This window comes from Gracilinanus agilis, chromosome 4 (genome assembly GCF_016433145.1).
Source record: "Gracilinanus agilis isolate LMUSP501 chromosome 4, AgileGrace, whole genome shotgun sequence".
NCBI classification, from domain to species: Eukaryota; Metazoa; Chordata; class Mammalia; order Didelphimorphia; family Didelphidae; genus Gracilinanus; species Gracilinanus agilis.
In genome coordinates this window covers 230,152,419-230,174,499 of record NC_058133.1, presented here as the reverse complement: position 1 = coordinate 230,174,499, position 22,081 = coordinate 230,152,419, and positions in this window count along the sequence as shown.

Genomic DNA, 22,081 nt, shown 5'->3' with positions numbered 1-22,081 from the left:
ATTTATTTTTTAGAAAAGTTAACATGGTTACATAATTCATGCTCTTACTTTCCCCTTCACCCCCCCTCCATTACCTCCCCCCCCCCCCGCCATGGCTGATGCATATTTCCACTGGTTTTAACATGTGTCATTGATCAAGACCTATTTCCAAATTGTTGATAGTTGCAATGGTGTGGTAGTTTCGAGTCTACATCCCCAATGTCCGCCTCAACCCATGTGTTCAAGCAGTTGTTTTTCTTCTGTTTCCACTCCTGTAGTTCTTCCTCTGAATGTGGGTAGCATTATTTTCCGTAAGTCCCTCAGAATTGTCCTGGGTCATTTCATTGCTGCTGTTACTGAAGTCCATTACATTCTATTTTACCACAGTATATCAGTATCTATGTACAATGTTCTTCTGACTCTGCTCCTTTCACTCTGCATCAATTCCTGGAGGTCTCTCCAGTTCACATGGAATTCCTCAGTTTATTATTCATTTGAGCACAATGGCATTCCATCACCAGCATATACCATAATTTGTTCAGCCATTCCCCAATTGAAGGACATACCCTCATTTTCCAGTTTTTTGCCACCACAAAAAGCGTGGCTATAAGTATTTTCGTATAAGTCTTAAACAATGATCTTTTAATGGACAAACATAATGACCTTTTCTCAGTCCTCATCCCTTTTGATTTCTCTGCAGCCTTTGACACTGTCAGTCACCTTCTCCTTGATAATCTCTTCCTTCCAGATTGTTATGATACTGCTTTTTTTTTTTTCTGGTTCTCCTCTTACTCATCTGAATACTCCTTCTTGGTCTCCTTTGCTAATTCTTCATTCTACTAAGTGTGGTTATCCTCCAAGACTCTGTCTGGGTCCTCTTCTCTTCTTCTACACTTTTCCTTTTAGTGTTATCATCAGTTCTCATGCATTCAATTAATATCTCTATTCAGTTAATTTTTAGATCTATTTATCTGTCCCTGACCTATCTCTTGACCTCCAATATTGCTTTTCCATCCTTGACCTCCAATATTGCTTTTCCATCTACCTATTAGACATCTTAAATTGGATGTCCCATAGGCATCTTAAATTCAACACATTTAAAACAGAACTCATTATTTTTTTCTCCAAACCATCCTCTCTTTCTAATTTCTCTATTACTGTTGAGGGTGCCACAATCTTGCCAGTCATCTAGGCTTACAACCTAAATGGCATCCTTGACTCCCCACTTTCTCTCACATTCCCCTCACCCCATATCCAATCAGTTACCAAGTACGATTGTTTCTGCTTTTGTTTTGCAAACCTTAAAGTGCTATTTAAATGCCACTTATTTTTCCCAACTGAAACTTTTAATTGATAAATATAATGGCTTTTTTTTTAGTCCTCATCCCTTTTGATTTCTTTGCTGCCTTTGACACTGTCAGCCACCTTCTCCTTGATAATCTCTTCCCTCCAGGTTTTTATGACACTGCTCTTTCCTGATTCTCCTCTTACCCATCTGATCACTCCTTCTAGGTCTCCTTTTCTAGCTTTTCATTCAGTCATGCTTGCTAATTGTGAATGTCCTCCAAAGCTTTGTCTGAATCATCTTTTGTATATTCCCTTCTCTTTTGATGCTGTCACTACCCTGATACAGGCTATTATCATCTCATGCCTGAACTATTGAAATAGCTGGGCTATTGCAAATTTTCCTGTTTCCAGTCTTTCTTCATTTCCATTCAGTTGTCAAACTGATCTTCCTAATATGTAAGTACCCTCCTCCATCGTTCAATAAATTCTAGTGGCTCCCTATCACCTCCAGGATCAAATGCTAAATCTTCTGTCTTTAATAATCCAAATTCTTCCTACTTTTCCCATATATTCCTTTTTTCTCCCTCCCCTCTTATATTTTGTGATCCAGTGACGCTGGCCTTCTTGCTGGTCTTCAAATACAACAATCCATCTTGCAATGTTGTGCTTTTTCACTTTTTAAAATTCTCATCTGCAAGATGCCTTTCTTGATCCTTCTGAATTCAAATGCCTTCCCTCTGAGATGACATCCAACTTATCTTGTGTATAGCTTGGTTGCATAGAGTTGCATAGTTGTGTGCTTCTTTTCATATCATCTCCTTTGTTATTCTGTGAGCTCCTTGATGAGAGTAACTATTTTTTTTTGCTTTCTTTGCACCATCAGCACTCATCACACTGCTTGGCACATAATAAGCTCTTAATAAATGTCTATTGATTCCTAGCTGTGTGATCCTGGGCAAGTCATTTAACCCCAATTGCCTAGCCCTTGCTGCTCTTCATCTTGGAATCAATACTTAGTATCGATTGTAAGACAGAAGATAAAGGTTTTAAAAAATAAATGCCTAATGAGTGAATGACAGGCACCTTAACAGGAAACCAGCCTACTCTTTGTAAAACAGAAAGTACTCCTACCACATTCCACCTCTTTGTGGCAAGGTCTCAAAAATTTAGAGATCTTTGAGTACTTAAAAGGCTTAAAAACCGTTACTAAATAGTTCTGGAGGAGGAACATAGTATACATAAAAGAAAGAGAGATGTACAGCAGCTTGAGTAGTGAGAGAATACCTGAGGTATGCTATTCTTAAACTTGTTATAATGTTTATGGACCTTGGCTGTGACCCTATCAAACCATACTGTTTAGCCAGGGCTATCCTCTTATCATTTTCCCCCAGTGGAACATTCTCATGTTGACCATTTATGGTTTCAGGAGACCACATGGAAACTTTGGATGACTTGCTTTTGGACTTGTGTGAAATTGTACTGTGAAATTTAAGAGTCTCATTGGCTGAGGAACCATCATTTCCACTTCTTTATTGTCTGCAGATTTGTTTCAAACTATTTCCCAAGAGTCAGGTGGAAGAGGAGAAGCTGCCATTATTTATTATTATTGTTGCTATCCTTGTGCTGAGATAGACATGACCAGGATTGGAACCTACTTTAAGAGAGTTCAAGAGATCCTAAAATCCTGGGTCCAGTGAGAATACCAATTGGTTAAGGCAGAGGAAGTATCAGGTTGGTGGGAGACAAAACTTCTGCATCATAGACAAAAGTCACTGACACTGACATTGGCCCAAGACTTGCTGTCTTGCCAGCATAAACATACCAGGAATTGTTTTTATAGTAAGCTAAGGTGAAATTTAAAACGTGTAATGTGTGTGTGTGTGGACAGCTGAGTGACTCAGTGGATTGAGAACCAGGTCTGGAGACAGAAGGTCTTGGGTTCAAAAAACCTCTGACACTTCCTAGCTATGAGATCTTGGGCCAATCACTTTACCCTCATTAGCTCTCCTTTATTGCTCTACTGCACATAGTATTGATTCTAAGACAGAAAGTAAAGATTTAAAAATAAATAAATGATAAAGTAAAACATTTCTCTAGGAGAAAAAATATTAATAAAATTACATTTAGATAAAAACCCCAAATGCCTTAAAAAAAGGAAAAAATCAATCCAATGGCGGATTAAGAGAATGTGAATAAAATTTAAAACCAATGTACTCATTTGAACATTTAAAAAGAAAAGGACAGTCAGGTAGCACAGTGGATGGAATACCAGGCCTGGAATCAAGAGGACCTGGGTTCAAATTTGACCTCAGATACTTCCTAGCTGTGTGACTCTGGTAAAGTCATTTGATTTCTGATTACCTAAAGAAAAAAATTTAAGCTCCTTAGAACAAACAACTTTCAAAATGGAGACCCAGCAGATGAGACTTAAATCACGTTGTTACAAGATGAGGTTCATGTAATCCCTGTTGTCCTGTCTGCTACTGTAGTTGTGCTATGAATGTTTTCAATGAACCTCCATAGGATGAGTTTACAATTGGATATTTTTGAAGCTATGAGAGAAGCAATTGTCCTTTTTACCCATGCAACAACAGTCCATAAAACATTAGCTATAAAAGAATAATTAATGAGTGTCTTGCCTTGAAAATCATTCTTTGGCCAATGTCCTGTTCGTTACTCACAAAGAGGAGTGAAGGTAACTCTTAGACAATGACATCAGGGATCCCAAAATTTCTCTTGTGAAACAGAATGTCCCTGTGTAAGATTATCTATCAGGATATTCAATAAATAAGCATTTATTAAATGCCTATTTTTGTACATACGTGTACCACTATGTAACAGACATTGTATTACTAAGCACTAACAATACAAAGAAAGGCAAAAGAGAGTCCCTGCCCCCAAGGAACTCATATTCTAATGGAGAAGAAAACTTAGTGTTAAGATAGTATTCCTTTTAAAGCACTCTCCCATCAAAAAGGATGGAAATGACATAATAGTAATGATGATGATAGTGATGACAATGATGGTTGTTCATGACACCAAAGCAGTTGCATAAAGGTTAATATTTACTTGTCCAAAAGAATGAAGAATTTTGATAGTCAACCTAAGGGTATATGACAAAAAGGTTAAAAATTAATAGAAATAATTTTTATATTTAAAGCAGCTTTTTTTTGAGGTTAGCAAAGAATTAGAAATTGAGAGGATGGCTGCCAATTAGGGAATGGATGAATAAGTTGTAGTATATGATTATAATGGAAAACTATTGTGTTATAAGGAATGATGACCAGGAGTATTTCCAAAAAACCTGGAAAGACTTACAAGAATTGATGCAGAGTGAAGTAAGTAAGCAAAGCCAGGAGACCATTGTATGTAATAGCAATACTATATGATGGACAACTGTGAGTGACTTAGCTATTCTTAGCAACACAGTAATCTAAGACAATCCTAAAAGACTCATGATGAAAATGCTATCCACCTCCAGAGAAAGAACTCATGGATTCTGAATACAGATTGAGGCAGACCATTTTTCACTTTATTTTCATGTTCTTTTATATGTGTCATTTCCCACAATATGACAAATATGGAGGTATGTTTTGTGTGATAGCACATGCATAGCTAATATAAAATTGCTTACTATCTCAAGGATGGAGGAGGGGAGGGAGGGAGAGAATATGAAACTAAAATGTTTTTATGTAAAATTAGGGAAAAAATTACTAAGGAAAAAAGGAATTTTGAAACCAACAAATTTTCCTTCACAAAGCCATACTAAAGGAAGACAACAGGTATATGCTACTGGATTGTCAAATATAATCGAAGATGGTTTATTTCCAGATGGTACCCATGAAATGGCTGAGATCCAAGAGTGGAATCCAAAGATGCTCCATGGGTAATATCCACATGAGCCCAACCAACAATATGTTGACAAAAAAGCATTGAACAAATGACTGAGTCATGCTGATTCATTTATAGAAATGGAGAGTTTTTTAATAGCAACTTGGAATGAGGTAATTGCCACTGGAAAAGACAGAAATGTTAGCCTTAAGGAGCCACACTTATTGATTGATAGATATTATGTTATGAAGTGGTAGAAACTGTGCAACATATTATTTCAGATTGGAATAAATTAGCATCTACCAGATACTTAGAAAGACACGTTCAGTTGGCTAGAGTTATATTCCATGGACGTTCTGGCTTACTCTCCTAGAGCCAGACCTATTATATTTCCCTTGGGGCTCTACCAAGTCAGTGGAATATCTTGCTTCTTACTGTTCTACCACCATCAACTCAAGCTACCATAAGATATGTTCCCTCCATTGTTACAGTCCAATGACTAGCACTCTAATTCCATTTGACCACTTAACGTTGAATAGTGAGGGGCAGCTGGGTAGCTCAGTGGATTGAGAGTCAGGCCTAGAGATGGGAGGTCCTAGGTTCAAATCCGGCCTCAGACACTTCCTAGCTGTGTGACCCTGGGCAAGTCACTTGACCCCCATTGCCCACCCTTACCACTCTTCCACCTAAGAGCCAATACACAGAAGTTAAGAGTTTAAAACAACAACAACAACAAAAAAAAAACATCGAATAGTGAAGGAATAAATATTTATTTAATATAGGGCCTACTATGAAGTATTTTTTACAAATATTGTGTCATTTGTTCAGATTTGAATAGATTTTACAAAGGGGTATTTACTCTGATGAATAAAGTACAAACATTTCTCATAATACTTCCAGGGTATACTATCTCCTATACCTTGATCTCTAGGGCATTAGTAGTTCAAGACCTAGGTCATTTCTTATATAGCACTCATCCTACTAAATTCATGCTATCTTGGCTCGGGAACCTGAAGCCTGGAAAGTTAGGACACTAGAGTGTCTTCCTAATGACTTTTCCTTCCCTTCAGGAAAAAGAATAAACAAAAAGGCAGAAGATAGAGGTCTTGTTATTCATGGCCAAAGTAGACTATTTCCTTTTGAAATAGGCAAGTGGGTCATACTGGGGCCAGACAGGGATTAAACACAATTGGGAACAAACTGTAAGAGGGAGATTTTAGGTATTTTATATATATATATTTAAAATGTGGTCACCAGGAATCAACAATTCAGATTGATTCCATAATTAAAATAGACCCAAGTCAGGATCAGGTTTAAGGTAGTTTATTTACAATTAGGAAGGTAAAAGGTAGGTAAATAGAGAGAGGGAGAGGCCAGTCCAGGCCTGGAGAAGCCTGGACGGAGAGAGAAGGTTAAAAGGCTAATAAACTAGGTTACAAGCCACAAGACCTTAGAAATCAGAGAGGCTATAAGCCTACTTAAGGCAGAGTTTGGAAACGCCAAGGTAGGCCAAGGAAGTCAACCTAAATTACCCACATGACAATTCAGAGTAGAAGCATTCTGAGGTCTCAGCTGAGCACCTTCAGCACCAAGTCCAAAGCCAGAACTCCTTCCACTCCTGAACTAACTTTATCAGGTTGTAAACCATGTATTTAAAGAGATAGCATCTCACGTCATTTCCTGTGGGCCACCTCTAATTCAAGTGGACCAATGGCAGCCTCTACACTGATTTGGACTGCCCAAAGGGCAGTCCCTTGTTCTTGATTTGATACTTATTGTCAAGTGTGGTTAATTTATCTCCACTCCCCTTTTGAGGGAGGTGGGGATGATATAATCTAGATGCCTAGGGTAAGTAGATTTTTGACTATGAATGGGCTAGAGTTAATTCCTTTTACACAAAACCCACACCTCACAAGGGAAAGTAATGAATGGATACACTAAATAAACCACACAGGAGATTTGGGGAATGGGTGATGACAGAGAAATACACTAGACTGGGTAACTAACAATTGGCAGTTTAACTGCCCACCAAACTAACCAGGGATAACAAAATATCTTACTGTGGGTTCTTTTGGTATAGAGGAGAACAACAGGAAGTATATGAAACAAGTTTAATGTTGTTAAGGTAGGGAAAGAGGGTAAGGTTTTGTCTAACTATTAGGGAAGTACCAACTGTCAATAGAATGTTAAGCTGCCTTCCCTGCTACACTAAGCACTGACAGGCAGGCAACCCTAGCTGAAGCTGGAGAGGACTGGGAGATTGGGATTCTCACAACATTGGTCCCAGCTGATTCTTAGATGAATACAGGACACAGGAACCAATAAATCTAATAAGGCACTAGGAGCTCAAGGCTATCCGCTAGTTGTCCACCAACTGCAGATTTGTAACCTTCACTCAACCTAGGCTATCTTGCTCAATGGTCTCTCCTATCTTCTTCACAAATCCAAAAATCCACAGGTTGTAGAGGCTTAGCTGAAACTCCTCCTTGCAGCATAGCCAAGTTCACTCTCTCAACTCAAACCCCTCTCTGCATTCCATATTGGAAAGTCCATAAACCCAGCCAAGGTTTTTGCTTTGGGTTGCCTGCTTCTATCTTACTTCATTGCTATCTTATAATCTATCTATAACACTTTGTAGTATGGTTTCTCTGCAGACTCAATGAATGTAGGCAATCTAATAGACCTTTTTGAATGCCTTCATAGTGATTTAAAAAAGAAATGCCATGACTTCTCAACTAGCAGCAATGCAATGATCCAGGACAATTCTGAGGGACTTATGAGAAAGAATGCTATCCACATCCAGAGAAAGAACTGTGGGAGTAGAAACACAGAAGAAAAACAACTGCTTGATCATATGGTTCAATGGGGATATAATTGGAGGATGTAAACTCTAAACAATCACCCTAGTGCAAATATTAATAATATGGAAATAGGTCTTAATAAATGACACAAGTAAAACCCAGTGGACTAGCTCATTGGTTATGGGAGGGGGGGTGGGGAGGAGGGGAGAGAAAGAACATGAATCATGTAACCATGGAAAAAATTCTAAATTAACTAATTAAATAAAATAAAAAAAAAAAGAAATGCCATGTCAAGAAAACCACAGGACAGTATTGGTGTGTTATAAGGACAACAGGGTCATGAAGAGTTGGACATGACTGAATAACTGGACAACCAAGAATGATTCAAAGAGTGTCTTCCCTAGCATTTGGTTAGCCAATAAGAACTAGTTACAGAATGTTTCCACATGCTTCATAGTGTCTCTAGAGCTCTTCCCTTACAAGTCATCATGATTCGCCCAGAACTAAACTCTCTAGACTCCATGTGAAGAGGATACCTCAACTGAGCAAGTAAATGGAATCTGTAGATATGCCAGACAACCATTACTTTAATTTCACTTATCTATAACTGAAATTTAGTATCTCCTATAATTATTTTAAAACATTTTTCTGAGAAGGGGTTCATTGGCTGTAGGAGACTATGAGAAGAGTCCATCATCCAAAAAATAATCCTTGCCATATATGGCGGTATCCCACAAACAACATAGTAGTACCCCACACTCAGGACATACCTGACAGCTTTGTTGAATTGCCTAGGCTCTCCTTTCCAGGTACCCTCTCCAGGAAAGCCATCTTTTGCTTAGTGTGGAAAATACAGGGTGGCATCATTGTTGCCTTCAACACAGGAAGGAAAAATCTAGAAACTCTTTTCCAATAGCTGAGAAATGGGGAGTGGATACAACATGCTCTTTACATGGAATGGAGTATCATACATCATGCCAAACATATTGTTGTTTGTCCTTTTGAAAAGGATCAGTGACAGCATGTCTTGATCTGGGCATGAATTGTATTTAAGTGAGACAGAGTTGCATAGTCATCAGTCTCACTCTTTCTTCCAGAGTCATCCAAATGCAGTGGCATGACACAAGTCAAGATGACTGGTGATGGCCCCAGGGTGCATTGGGTGGCCTTGATGTCTTCTCATAAACACAGAGGGAAATGAGGAGAGGTCTAAGAAGAAATAGAGGGATATGGGAGCAGAATCCAAAGGACAGTAGACATATTAACAACCTTTCTGTGAACAAAATGAGAAACAAAAGCCTTGATCTTGATCTTACTCATTTTCTGGTCCCTAGGCCTGTCCCCACTATGAACTTTATTTGAGATTATTTGAGCCCATTCTCTCCATGAAAACTCTCAGAGAGTCTATTGGGCTGACTGCAGAGATGCAGAAAGAGGGTAGAGGAAGAGATGAAGTGGAGAAGGAGAGAACAAGATTGGAGCTAGGACCCAGCTCTCTCAGCCCACTCTTGTTGTCCTTTACAAACTAACACATGACAAACCACAGGTAAACTACTAGAACTGGAATAATTGTTGTGGACAGAGTGTTGTCCATGACCTCTCCAAAGGAACATCAGTCCATAAAAATCAACACTAGTGCTGTGTAGTTAGCACTTTATAAATGTTTATTGATTGATTGGATATTATCTTACTGAATAATCATATGCTCCACATTGAGCAAATCATGTCATGCTGTTTGCCTCAGTTTCCTCATCTATAAAATGAGCCAGAGTTTAGCAGCCTACTGTCTGATAAACCCAAAGACTGCAGCTTTTAGAATAATTTTTATTTAACAAAAGCTGCTGGAGAAATTGGAAAATAGTATGGCAGAAGCTAGTTAGAGACCAATATCTCACCCCTTATACATAGATAATGTCAAACTGGATATATGGTTTAGCTATAAAAAGTGATACCATAATTAAATTAGGGGAACAATGAATAGTTTACCTGGTAGATCTTTGGAAAAGGGAAGAATTTATGACCAAGCAAGAGATAGAGAACATTATAAGATGTAAATGGAATACTTTTATTATATTAAATTAAAAAGGTGTTGTAAAACAAAACTAATGTTATTAACAACTGGGAAACAAATTGGGGGGAAATTTTATAACAAATTCCTTGATAAAGGTCTAATTTCTAAAATTTATAGAGAACTAAGTCAAATTTATAAGAATACAAACCATTCCCCAACTGACAAATGATCAAGGGATATTGTGTTATTGGAAATTTGGGGGTCCTTGAACTACATTTCCCATGAGCCCACTGGCTTCCTGTTGTTATGCAATGACATAGACAGAAGGATAAAACTGAGGGGCTGGTGTTTTACTTCCTCTTTCCTCTCTATCCACTATGGTGGTGGCAGGCAATGGTGCGCCTTTTGAACTGACTAAGGTAGCATGGCACATGGCTTTAATTTCTAAAGACTACTAATAAATCTTACAAAACCATAATAATTTTAAGTTATTATTATATATTAATTTTATTTTTTACATTGATGGAGACCAGAAGTTTGGAAAAAGAATTCTCAATTTTTCAGATAGCCTAGGTAAGATAAATTTTGCAAAGTCACATTTCTTCTGACATGGCTTTTCACCCTTCTCCTATTCCAATAACACTGAGAGAACTCCAAACTCTCTCCAGAGCTGCTGGCCTGCTTCTGCCATTTTTGTGTGTTTGTTTTTTCTCTTTTTCTCATCTTCCCTGGCCATCTGGCTGTTTTCCTTTGAGAAGCTTTTCTGGGAGCTCTTGGCTGAAAGGAAAAAGCCACTTCTCTTGCCTATCCTTGTTGCTGCTGATACAGACAGCAGATAACTCCAACCTACCTGCTGTTTGATGTTGGCCACCCCTGCCTTCCCCTTCCTGGGAACAGAGCTCCAGCTACTGCTACTGATTGGAGCCCATCTCTGGAGCCTTGGAAAGTATAAATTCTCCTTTTAATTGAGAACAGTCCTTACTAACTGCATGCTGCTTGCCTTGGAAGCCCAGATGTGTTTCCTCTTAGGCAATAATTAGCCTCCTAAAGGGCTTTTACCTGAGGAGAACTTCTAACTCTTAATTCCCACCTCCACATGGGTTTTCAAGCCTGTTGCTTTTCCAGTCCCTACCCTAGTTAGGCTTCAATGCTCTGCCTGTGGGGGAGGGGATAAAGATAGCACATAGGCTTTAGCATTTTACCCCAAAGGGGAAGGGGAAAGAGGGTTACTCTTCCAAACAGGAAGTAGAATTACAAGCATGGCTCACCCTATGGAAGAACAGTGCATTACCTATTTCAAACATCTATATTTTTTTCTTCGTACCATTCCTGGGTGCACTGGTCCTTGTGATTATCCTGCTAGAGATTCAGGGGAGAGATTCACCCCCCTACAACCCATTGCTATTTGGGCCTGCCCAGACTATTCCTGTATGCTATGTTCAGTGAAGAATTCTCCCTCACCATGGGAGATTCGACAGTTCAGATAAAAGGAACTTTTAAAGAGTAGAGATGGATTTTTAAGCCTTTTCAGACTCCATGTTTTATTGTACCTTGCTGATTGTTTACTTTATGATTTAATTTTGTTGTTTTACAATTTAATTATGTTGTTTTAAGTTGATATGTTAATCTGATCAATATCTTTCTGTTACATTGAATCATTTTAAGCTACTGTGTTTTTGGCTATTAGATAAATTCTGTTACATGATTTTATTTGTACCTCCTCATGCTTGTACTAGAGCAAATATCATTATTGTAAGTTTATTGTCAACTTACACAAACCCTTTCATAAGATCGCATGTTGCCTTAACAGTGTTTTATTTTATTTTGACAATTGTATGCAACCTTTGGAGAATTTAATGACATCTCAACATCTCAGTTGATTTTAAGGAATCTTTAGAAACAATTTTAGATATTATTTGCCTGCTTCTGAAGGCAGAGTATTTGTAACAAGAAATAAGAGTCCTCTGGTAGTTGAAGAGATGTACTATGACACTATTTTATTTCTCTACTTCTGCATTTATAAAAATGTATTGGATGAGAAATCTAAATTGATTTTCACTATTTATTTCTCTGCTCCACGTGAAATGGGTGGGACATTTTGAAGATAGGTGTGTAAACTGTTATAGTCCAGAGGGAGCGAGATGCCCAAGAGGCTTAGTTACCTTGTAATGGGTTATAATCTCATCTGGGAGGTGTGAAGGATTTTCCCTGTGAAGGATTTTATATATATGTGTATTCTTCAGCTTACTGTATTTTCTACCAGAAGGATCTAGACTTCTTGGTGATATTTTAGACCCACAAAATTTTTTTTATCAGTTTTGTGTTTTTTTCTTAGGCTCTGCCCCATTTTGGATGAAGGCAGTAATAGATTTTATTAAAAATATGTCAGCCAAGGTTGAAAGATTTGCTATACCTGTAGAATTTGTAACAAGTATGCATTTTTTAAATATCACACAGCAAGTGACTATATAGAAACTAATGTGAATCCTCTATAATAATGGGTTTGTTTGCTATTGTCATTAAATGTGTTATTGTAATTTTGGGGAATTTTGGTACTTCATTGAATGTGCATTATCTACTATATTAGTGTTTTTATAAATCTGCTATTTTGTAAAAGTCATTTGTTCTCACACAGTAGTGCATGGCCAAGTTTAAAAGAAATTGGATCTCATTTTTTGGTGAGAAACCTTTCACTGATTCTAAGCTCTATATTTTTTATTTTTAAAACATTTTTTATTATTCTTTTCCCTTGTATGTACAATACAGTTTTGAGTTTCTTTTTTCTCTCATTTTTGTACTTGAACACATTATCAATATTAATCTTTTTTGATTTTATAGCAATATAAGTTTAATATATATGTATGTACATATATATATATATATATTTGCTAAAATATTAATGCATACCCCAAAGCTATGCCTATGGAAACCTGCCATTTATTGATAAATGTTATGGGACTGTGATTAATGATTGTGTCTAATTCCAGGAGAAGGAACAAAAGAGCCAGTATACAGTGCAAAGAAGCACAAGGTCATGGAGACCAACCAATCCCAGTGGGATTGATGGGAATCTGCACAGTACCCAGGAGTACAAGGTCAAAAAGGACCATACCAATCCAGGTAGGATTGACAAACTTCTATGCCTAAAGAATACTAAAGGACTTGCCTAGCGTTTGGGGTTCAGGATTGTGGCTATTCTGACATGTTAGAGGCCAGCCTTTCCTGAACCACATCCTAGTCAGGTACCAAATATTGGTTATCATCCTGGCTCCACCTATCCCTGAGAATAAAGGCAAATCAGACCAGGGAATGACACTTCCCTTTCACACAAAAATCTAGTTAGTCCTTTTTTCCCTCTCTTATAATGAGACAAACTTTGTATAGTGTTGGCTACTGATTGGGTAAGTGCACAATTAAATAAATCATTTTAATTGGGCCTTGATTCAAGGACCTGTTATAAGTTTATTTTTCCTTTACTTACATTTTTGTACATAAGACTTTGACATTTTAAATTTCATCCACAAGTTATTTTTTCTCTTTATTTGGATTTTTTTGATGTTTTTGTATTTCTTTTGATAAATGACTCATACACCCCTATAACTCAGCCATGTATCCTTAGCTGATCTGGGTGTTTGTCATTATCCTCCTCAGGGGGGAATGTGTAATTGTTCTCCTCAGGGGGGCATGTATGTATTATAATTTATAATGTAAAGTTTAAATTCTTTTGAGAGTAATTTCAGGATAAGAAATTTGCTACCTTCCCCAAATCCAGAAAATGAACTGTTTAGAGAAGGCACCATGAAGATGCCTGCAGAGACTCCATACTGCATCAAGAAGATCCACAGTTCACTTTGGGGAACAGCTGATTGAACTGTGAGAAGTTTGAATGCATTTGTTTTGAATGTACACTCTTATGCCGAAGGGGACTGCCCCCAACTGGATTTTTGTCAATGTGCCTAGCAATCATTGGATCATTGGTTTTGTTCTCTTTTATTTTTATCCCCAAATTACTGTAATTTAAAAGTTGGTTATGTTTATAAGATCCATCAGAGAGACCAGTCTTCCTCAGATCTCAGCGGGGGGAATGTGTTAGTGGAAATTTGGGGGTCCTTGAACTACATTTCTTATGAGCCCACTGGCTTCTTGTCATTATACAATGACATAGACAGAGGGATAAAACTGAGGGGCTGGCATTTCATTTCCTCTTTACTCTCTATCCATCATGGTGGCAGCAGGCAACGGTGCACCTTTTAAACTGACTAAGCTAGCATGGCACATGGCTTTAATTTCTAAAGACTACTAATAAATCTTATAAAACCATAATAATTTTAAAATTATCCTTTTTTATATTCATTTTATTTTTTATAATATGAACAAGCAATTTTCAGATAAAATCAAAGAATAAAAAATATTCTAAATCACTCTTGATTAGAGAAAATGAGCTGGAGAAAGAAATAGCAAAGCACCCTAGTATTTCTGCCAAGAAAACCTCAAATGAGATGACCAAGAGTCAGATATAATTGAAATAATTGACCAAAAACAACACTTCATTATAGGCATGGTGAAGACTTCCAGAGGGCCTGGAGTAAGGAAGCAGGATAAAATTGCCTGTGTAAGCTCATGGAAGAAGGGCAGCTAGGTGGTGCAGTGGATAGAGAACAGTGGAACAAGAGTCAGGAAGACTTTAGCTCTGGAAACATTGATCAAATCAAAGATACTATTCCTGGAAAATATATGTTTATTAATTGTGCATTTTCTCACTTCCCTGTCCAAAACCCTCCTCCCTAGTCATCACTCCCCAATATGTGTTGTTTTCCCCTATTAGAATGTAAACTTCTTGAGGGCAAGGACTGTCTGGCTTGCTTGTATTTGTATTCCCACAGTGCTGACTTATATTAAATACTTGATAAATTTTTCATTCATTCATTCATTCATTCATTCATTCATTCATTCATTCATTGATCCTCTTTTTATCATCTCTAATTTCCTGACCTGAATTCAAAGCTGGGAAAGGGAGTGAGAAAAGAAGGGGCTAAGTGGCGAGGGGAAGCATGGAGGTGACTGAGAAGTGGAACAGAGGGTCTGGGTCTGGATCCAGAATCACAGAGTTGGGAACTAGTTTCTCAGAATTATGTTAGGGATTGGAAATCTGTTAGATAAACTCAAGGAAGTAATTGGCCAAACAAGGTAAAGTAAATGAGAAAAAGGTAAGTGGAGCTATAAGTGGGCTTAGCAAGTTAAAATAAATCTGGTGAATGGGGCACATAAGTGAATCTAGAAGCTGCTACAATGCTTGACAGGGACCAGGTGTAGATGTGGATGTGAACTTGTTGAGAGAAAGGACAGGAATATGACCAGGGCTGTCAAGTTAAGAGTTAATGGGGGGGCAGCTGGGTAGCTCAGTGGATTGAGAGCCAGGCCTAGAGACGGGAGGTCCTAGGTTCAAATCCGGCCTCAGACACTTCCCAGCTGTGTGACCCTGGGCAAGTCACTTGACCCCCATTGCCTACCCTTACCACTCTTCCACCTATAAGTCAATACACAGAAGTTAAGGGTTTAAAATTAAAAAAAAAAAAAAGAGTTAATGGGGGTGGGTGGGAGGGATAGAGAGGGTTGGGCATGCAGCTAAGTGGCTCAGTCAGTGGATTGAGAACTAGGCCTAGAATCCCCATTGCCAAGCCCTTACCACTTCTCTGCCTTGGAACTAATAGTATTGATTCTAAGATGGAAGGTAAGAGTTTAAAATAAAAAAGAGTTGTTAGCTGGCTTCGAGTTTTAATTAGGTGTTTAGGTGTGAGGTGTAAACCATTTATAAGAAGTCAAAGAAAGGAGACTTAAAATCTCCATCATTAGTAGAGAGCAGAAGAAAATGCAATTAACATTGCATGGGCAGTAATTGTATGTTGGTCACAGGAAAGTGAATGCTATTTGAATTTCAAGTATGGGCTGACTTCCCTCCAAAAGAAGATGAAAGTACTTGAATGCTTCTCCATGCTTCAAATTGTGATGAAGTATGAAGTCTTCCTAAAGAAAAAAGATTTGTTGTTGCTTAGTCTTTTTTCAGTTGTGTCTGCTTCTTTGTGACCCTTTCTGGGGTTTTCAGAGCAAAGATACTGGAATAGTTTGCTATTTCCTTCTCCAGCTCATTTTACATATGAAACAAAATAGGATTAAGTGACTTGCCCAAAGTCGGACAGCTAGTGAGTGTCCAAGGTCAGATTTGAGTTCAGATCTTCCTGACACTATCCATTATGCCACTTAGCTGCTCTAAAGAAACATAATGGAGATTTCAATGGGATAAAAAGAAATCTGAGGTGGAGTAGAGATATCTCTTGGGATTATTGGAAGAGTGTAGTTGAGAAGACAAGGAAGGAAAAGGCAAATAGATTAAAGTCGGATTTAAGACTTGGATGGAGCTGGATGGTTCTAGAAAGAAGAAAATTCTTATTCTCCATAGAATGAGATAATGTAATCACAGAACATATCAGGTGAAAAGTTGTCTAATAAAAAGTCAGAGAAATGGGAGAAAGGAAATAGTTGCTGGTGATTTCTTACTCCGGGATTCTGAGATAGCCTTAGATATTCATTGAACAATGACAACAAAAGAAGGTCTGTTGTCTTCAAAGGATGCTTCTTATTCAAGATACAACTAACTCCTTCAAAGACCTGTCAAAATGCACAACTACTCTCTGCTTCTGGTGATTCACATGGACACAAAATGACATTTACAAAGGAACCTAAAAAGTATTCCCAATGGTTATGAAGTCTTGGGCAAGAAACTGAAGACCATAAGGGTGCAGGTTGTGTTTTCCTCACTATTACTCATTGAAAGAAAGGGATGCCAAAGTGAAAAATTAATTTGGGAAGTGAACAGCTGGCTATGAAGGTGGTATTTGAGAATAAAACTTGGATTTCTGAACTATGGCTTACAAATATAGGGGTGACAGATTCCTGACCAGAGATGGAGTACACCTAAAAATGTTTAATAAGAATGTATTTGCCTAGCATCTTGAAAATTAACCAAAAGGGCTTTAAGTTAAAATGGATGGGAGAAGTCTGCCTATGCAGTCCTTCAAGTTAGATACTATAGAAAGCAGCCACAAAGAAAGAAAAAGAAAAATAGATTCTGACACATCCAGAAATTCACAGGAAACAACATTTAAGAAAAGTCCCAGTAGTAAAACCTCAAATGTCTGTCTACAAATGCTCAAAGCTTAGGCAATGAACAAGAGAAACTAGAGGTCTTAATGAAAGGTGGTAAATTAGACCACTTTGGTATTACTGAGTAGGAGGGATGAAGGTTATAACTGGACCATGACTCTAAGTGGGTACATTTTATTTAAGAGAAATTTAGATTAAAAAGCCTAGAGATGGGAGTCCTGGGTTCAAGTCTTATCTCAGACACTTTCTAGCTGTATGATCCTGGGTGAGTTACTTAACTTTCATTGCCTAGTCTTTATTGCTCTTCTGCCTCGAACCAGTACATAGATTGAGTCTAAGATGTTTAAGGGTGTTTTTTTTAATTTAAAAAAATTTTTTAGAACTACACTCATGTGAGGAGTACTTGGATAAAAGTCAAACAAAGGAGGAACAAAAGTGATTTTTGTCACTGGAGCATATACCGCCTGGAAAGAAAGTAAATGAGAAGTTTGGGAAACTTCAGAAGTCTGACATGATATAGTAGTGATGAGGACTTCAATTATCCAGATATCTTCTGGAGCATACTTTATCTGTATGTATGTCTATTTCTCTGTCTCTGTTTATCTGCGTTTGATAAATGCAGAGTAATTAATAGCAGATTGTAATGCAAGGTGGCTAACAGAAACTTTTTGCTTCTGTAATTTCTAACGGTCACAAAAAGTCAGTTAAACATCTTAGAATCTTTAGAAAGCCAGTTGGAACTTGAAACTATAACTAGAGGTGAAGTTCCAACTGAGGGGGTTGCCTTCTGGCTTTCGCTGTGGCTGGAGGCTTTTGCTTTGGCTTAGCCTGTTAGCTGCGGCCTTTCGGCTTGGCTTTGCTTCAGCCTTGGCCTGTGCTTATCTTGTCTTAGGGAAATTTAAACCCATCTCATTTCTCTGGACCTCTCCCTGATCTATCCATCTACATTCCCTTCCCTTCCCCTGAATTTCGTTTGGGCCCTGGGTGGAAGGAAGGGCTTGGTGATCGAACATTGTGGGTTTTAGTTTCTATAGACAAGTAGAGTATCCTCAAATAAGTTACCCCTAGTTTTAATGATTTAATAAGGACTTTACTTAAAAGGCCGTCAAATCTCCTAACTGGGAGACCTGGGTTCTCTCAGTCTAAACCTCTCCTGTGACCCATCCCCCACCATCACCCCTCTCTCTAGCAGCAGTTAGAAAATCCTAAACTCTCTCCCTTTCTGACTGACCCTGGTATTAATAAATCCCCTTGTTACCTACTCAAAGCCTCTGGTGAATCATTGTATCAAAAATTGAGGCAAGGGCTAAGGAGGGAAGGAATCATTTTCTTTTTATTTCTTGAGAGAACTGGGGGCATCCATCTTGGCAGGAAATACCTATCAGAGACTTGGCAGGAAATACCTATCAGCCATCAGTTTGACTGGCAGGGAGGGGCCCTCTCGACTCCTCCCTCAAGAGACTTTAGAAACTAACAAGAGAAACCCTCGAGCCAAAACCTAGACATTTCTTATTGGCCTTAATTTCCTCCCTGTATCCTCTGTCTCAAGCCTCTGGGAATAAACATGTTTGAGCTACCCTCTCCTATATACCCCATTTCCTTTATCTCCTATATACCTTCCCTTACCTTCTTTCCTCCTCCAATCACCTTATATTCACCAAATATCCCCTTTTATTCTTCCTCACACCCAAATTGCATTCGTTGACCCACTCAGATTACCTTATTTAATCTTTATAACACTAGTAACTTCTAACTGTAGTGATAACTTCATCCTTCAAAGGTGGATAGGCTAAAATGGGGAAATTATATCCTAGAGCTGATCCTTACTAATTGGGAGGAATTTATTGCTTCGGTGGAAATGATGTGAACTCTAGAGGGAAGCATCTAACTACTCCATTCCAGGGTTTATGATAGAGGTGATGAAATACAGTCATAGTCTGACATGTATCCTCATTTAAGGAACCCATATATCAATGAGTTAAAAGAAAGAAAGATAGGATCACATGCATTAAAAATTTTCAGGGGAAGTCATCTTAGTAAGGAGAAATGAAGCTCAAGAATGAAATTGTGAAGACACAAAGGAAGACACATTCAGTGAGGAAGAAAAATGGGATTTGTTTGAAGAGACTGATGTGGATATGGAGGGAACTTAATAGCAAATCAATCATTCAGTAAATATTAAGCACTTATGCTGTACCTGGTTTGTGAGCTGTTTCCCAAATTTCTCATCTATTCCCTTTTTAGAAGCATGGATTCTCAACCATTCTGGAGAACAATATGGGACTATGCCCAAAGAGATTTGTGCATTCCCTTTGAACCAGAAATACTGCTACAAGATCTGTATCCAAAAGAAATCAAAGAAAAAAGAACATTTTTTGTACAAAAAATATTTATAGCAGCTCTTTTTGTGGTGACAAAGAATTGGAAATAGAGAAGATGCCCATAATTTAAGGAATGGCCAATTGTGATGGAACACAATATTGAAGGGGATGGTTTCAGAAAAACCTGGGAAACCTCATATGAACTGAAACAAAGTGAAGTAAGCAGAACTAGAAGAATATTGTACGCAATAAGTATTGTATAGGTGACCAACTGTGAAAGACTCAGATCAAGACAATGATCCAAGACAATTCCAAAAGACCCATGATGAAAAATGCTATCCACGTCCAGAGAGAACTGATGAACTCTGAGTGAAGACTGAAGCATATGTAACATTTTTGTTCTTTATTTTCTTGTTTTGTGTATGTTTTCTTTTGCAACATGGCTAATATGGAAATTGGTTTTGCATGACTTCATGTGTATAATTGATATATCGTTTGCCTTCTCAAAGTGTGGAGGGGAGGAGAGAGAGAATTTGGAATGTAAAATAAAAAAAATGTTAAAAATATTTTACACGTAATCAGGAAATATTTAATGACATAAAGACATTAAAAAATTAAGAAATGTGAATTCCTGACCTGGGGTCCATGAACTCAATTTTAAAAGATATTTTGATAAATATATTCTAATATAATAGATTCCTTTTGTAATCCTGTTGTTATAATTTGTTACTGTTGTTCAGTCATTTCAGTCATGTCAGAACATGCTATTTAACCTTGTTCAGTCTTTGTGGGATTTTTTCCTGTGAGATTTTCTTGGTAAAGATGCTGGAGTGGTTGCCATTTTCTTTTCCAGCTCATTTTATAGGTGAGGAAACTGAAGGAAACAGGGTGAAGTGACTTGCCTAGGGTCATACAGCTAGTAAATGTCTAAGGCCAGTTTTGAACTCCAAAAAAATCTTCCTGACCCAGTGTTCTATCCATGGTGCCACCTAGCTGCCTCTGTCATGCATTCAAAAATATTTTTCTGGGAAGCACTCCACAAACTTCACCAATAGCTAAGGAAGTCTAGGACATAAGAAAAAAGGGGAAAAAAAGGTTAATACCTCTTGGCCTATACAAACATCAGTGTTTCTGGCTATATAATTTATTTATAGTAACAAATAATACAAAACCACAAAATATTGGAAAATTCCCAATATGAGTTATTTCTCACCATTGGGTACAACTACTGATTCCTTCAATACCCTGGAACTCCTTTCCTCTCCTGTGGGAGGCCAATAAGAGAAACAGAGTCTCAAATAAATAAAAAATCTGAGACTCCTCTTTTGACCCCTTTTGTGATCCACACCCTTTCTTGTTGAAAAGTATTGTGGCCTTATTGAAAAGCTTTAAGCTCTTAGCAAACCAGTAGTCAAGAGGTTAACATTCTTCCCCTTTGATCAGAAATGCAGCTGCTTGGCAACCTTAGTTTAGCAGGGGCATTTTGCCCCTGAGAAAAGTATTCTCAGACTTAGCTTGCTGATAATCATGTAGCTGAAGGTCCAGCCTGGTTCCTATCTTTACCTTGAAGTTTCTGAGGTTTCTGTGTGTTGTCTAAGCTAATTGCAATGTCTATGAAGCTATAAAACTCTCTCTGTGCTTGTGGGTGAAAGGGAGTTTGAATTTTCATATATAATAAACTTGTGACTCAATGGCACTATGAGTTAACTGTCAAGATAGTCTTTCTTATCAACTAAGCTGTCCTTACAGAGATGATAAATAGATCTCAACACTCTCCTTCTCATTCCATATTGTTATCCTTTCTTCACTATCTCCTCCTTCAAAAGGTTAGTCTCTCAAAATATCTTCTTCAGGTAATGAGTTAAATTCAGATCTCTCAAAATGAATTTCAAGCTATTCCTAAAAATAAGAGTTAACTCTTCAAGTCCCTCACAGAGTCATTCTCCTATGGAGTTAACTGTTTAGTCTCTCATAGACTCTTTCTTCAATGACAGTTAACTCATGAAATTTAGGAAACCAGAATTTTAGAGAGGAGAGAAAGATTGTTGGAAAAGAAGTTTCTCTGTTTTTTATAAATCAGAGTAGAGACTAACTAATTAGGCAAATTTTACATTTTTAGGAATCTATGAGGAAATATTAGAATATACACTTTGATTGCTTTTGAACCTGGTAAAAGAATTAATAAAATAAAAAGATAGAAGGGGAAATGTTAGATGTTAAATATATTTATCCTGGGGAGAGATGAAAGATATTACTCTATATCAGAGGCATAAAACACCCAGCCCATGTCAGGAACCAGATTAAAATGTAATTGGGAAATATTTGACAAAATAAATAAAAATACCATAAAAATGGATAGTATGAGTATGAGTTTTCTAAGTCAACAGGTAGCTAAGAGAGATAAGTTTAGTGGCTTTAATACCATACTATCACAACAGATTTTTACATGTGAAATTGCCATAAAAGCCTGCTACTTGTGAGTTTATTTGTGGAATTGTAACGTGTATTAGTAGCAACCCTGCTATGATAATAATAATAATAATAATAATAATATATTCATAACAACAATTCATCACTTAGCCTCAGATTTAGGGGTAGAAATCCACCCATCAGTAGCATCAAGTGCTTTGGGAAATAGGATCACATATTAACTTGAAGCTACATGCTCTGATATTCTTGATCCAGCTTCC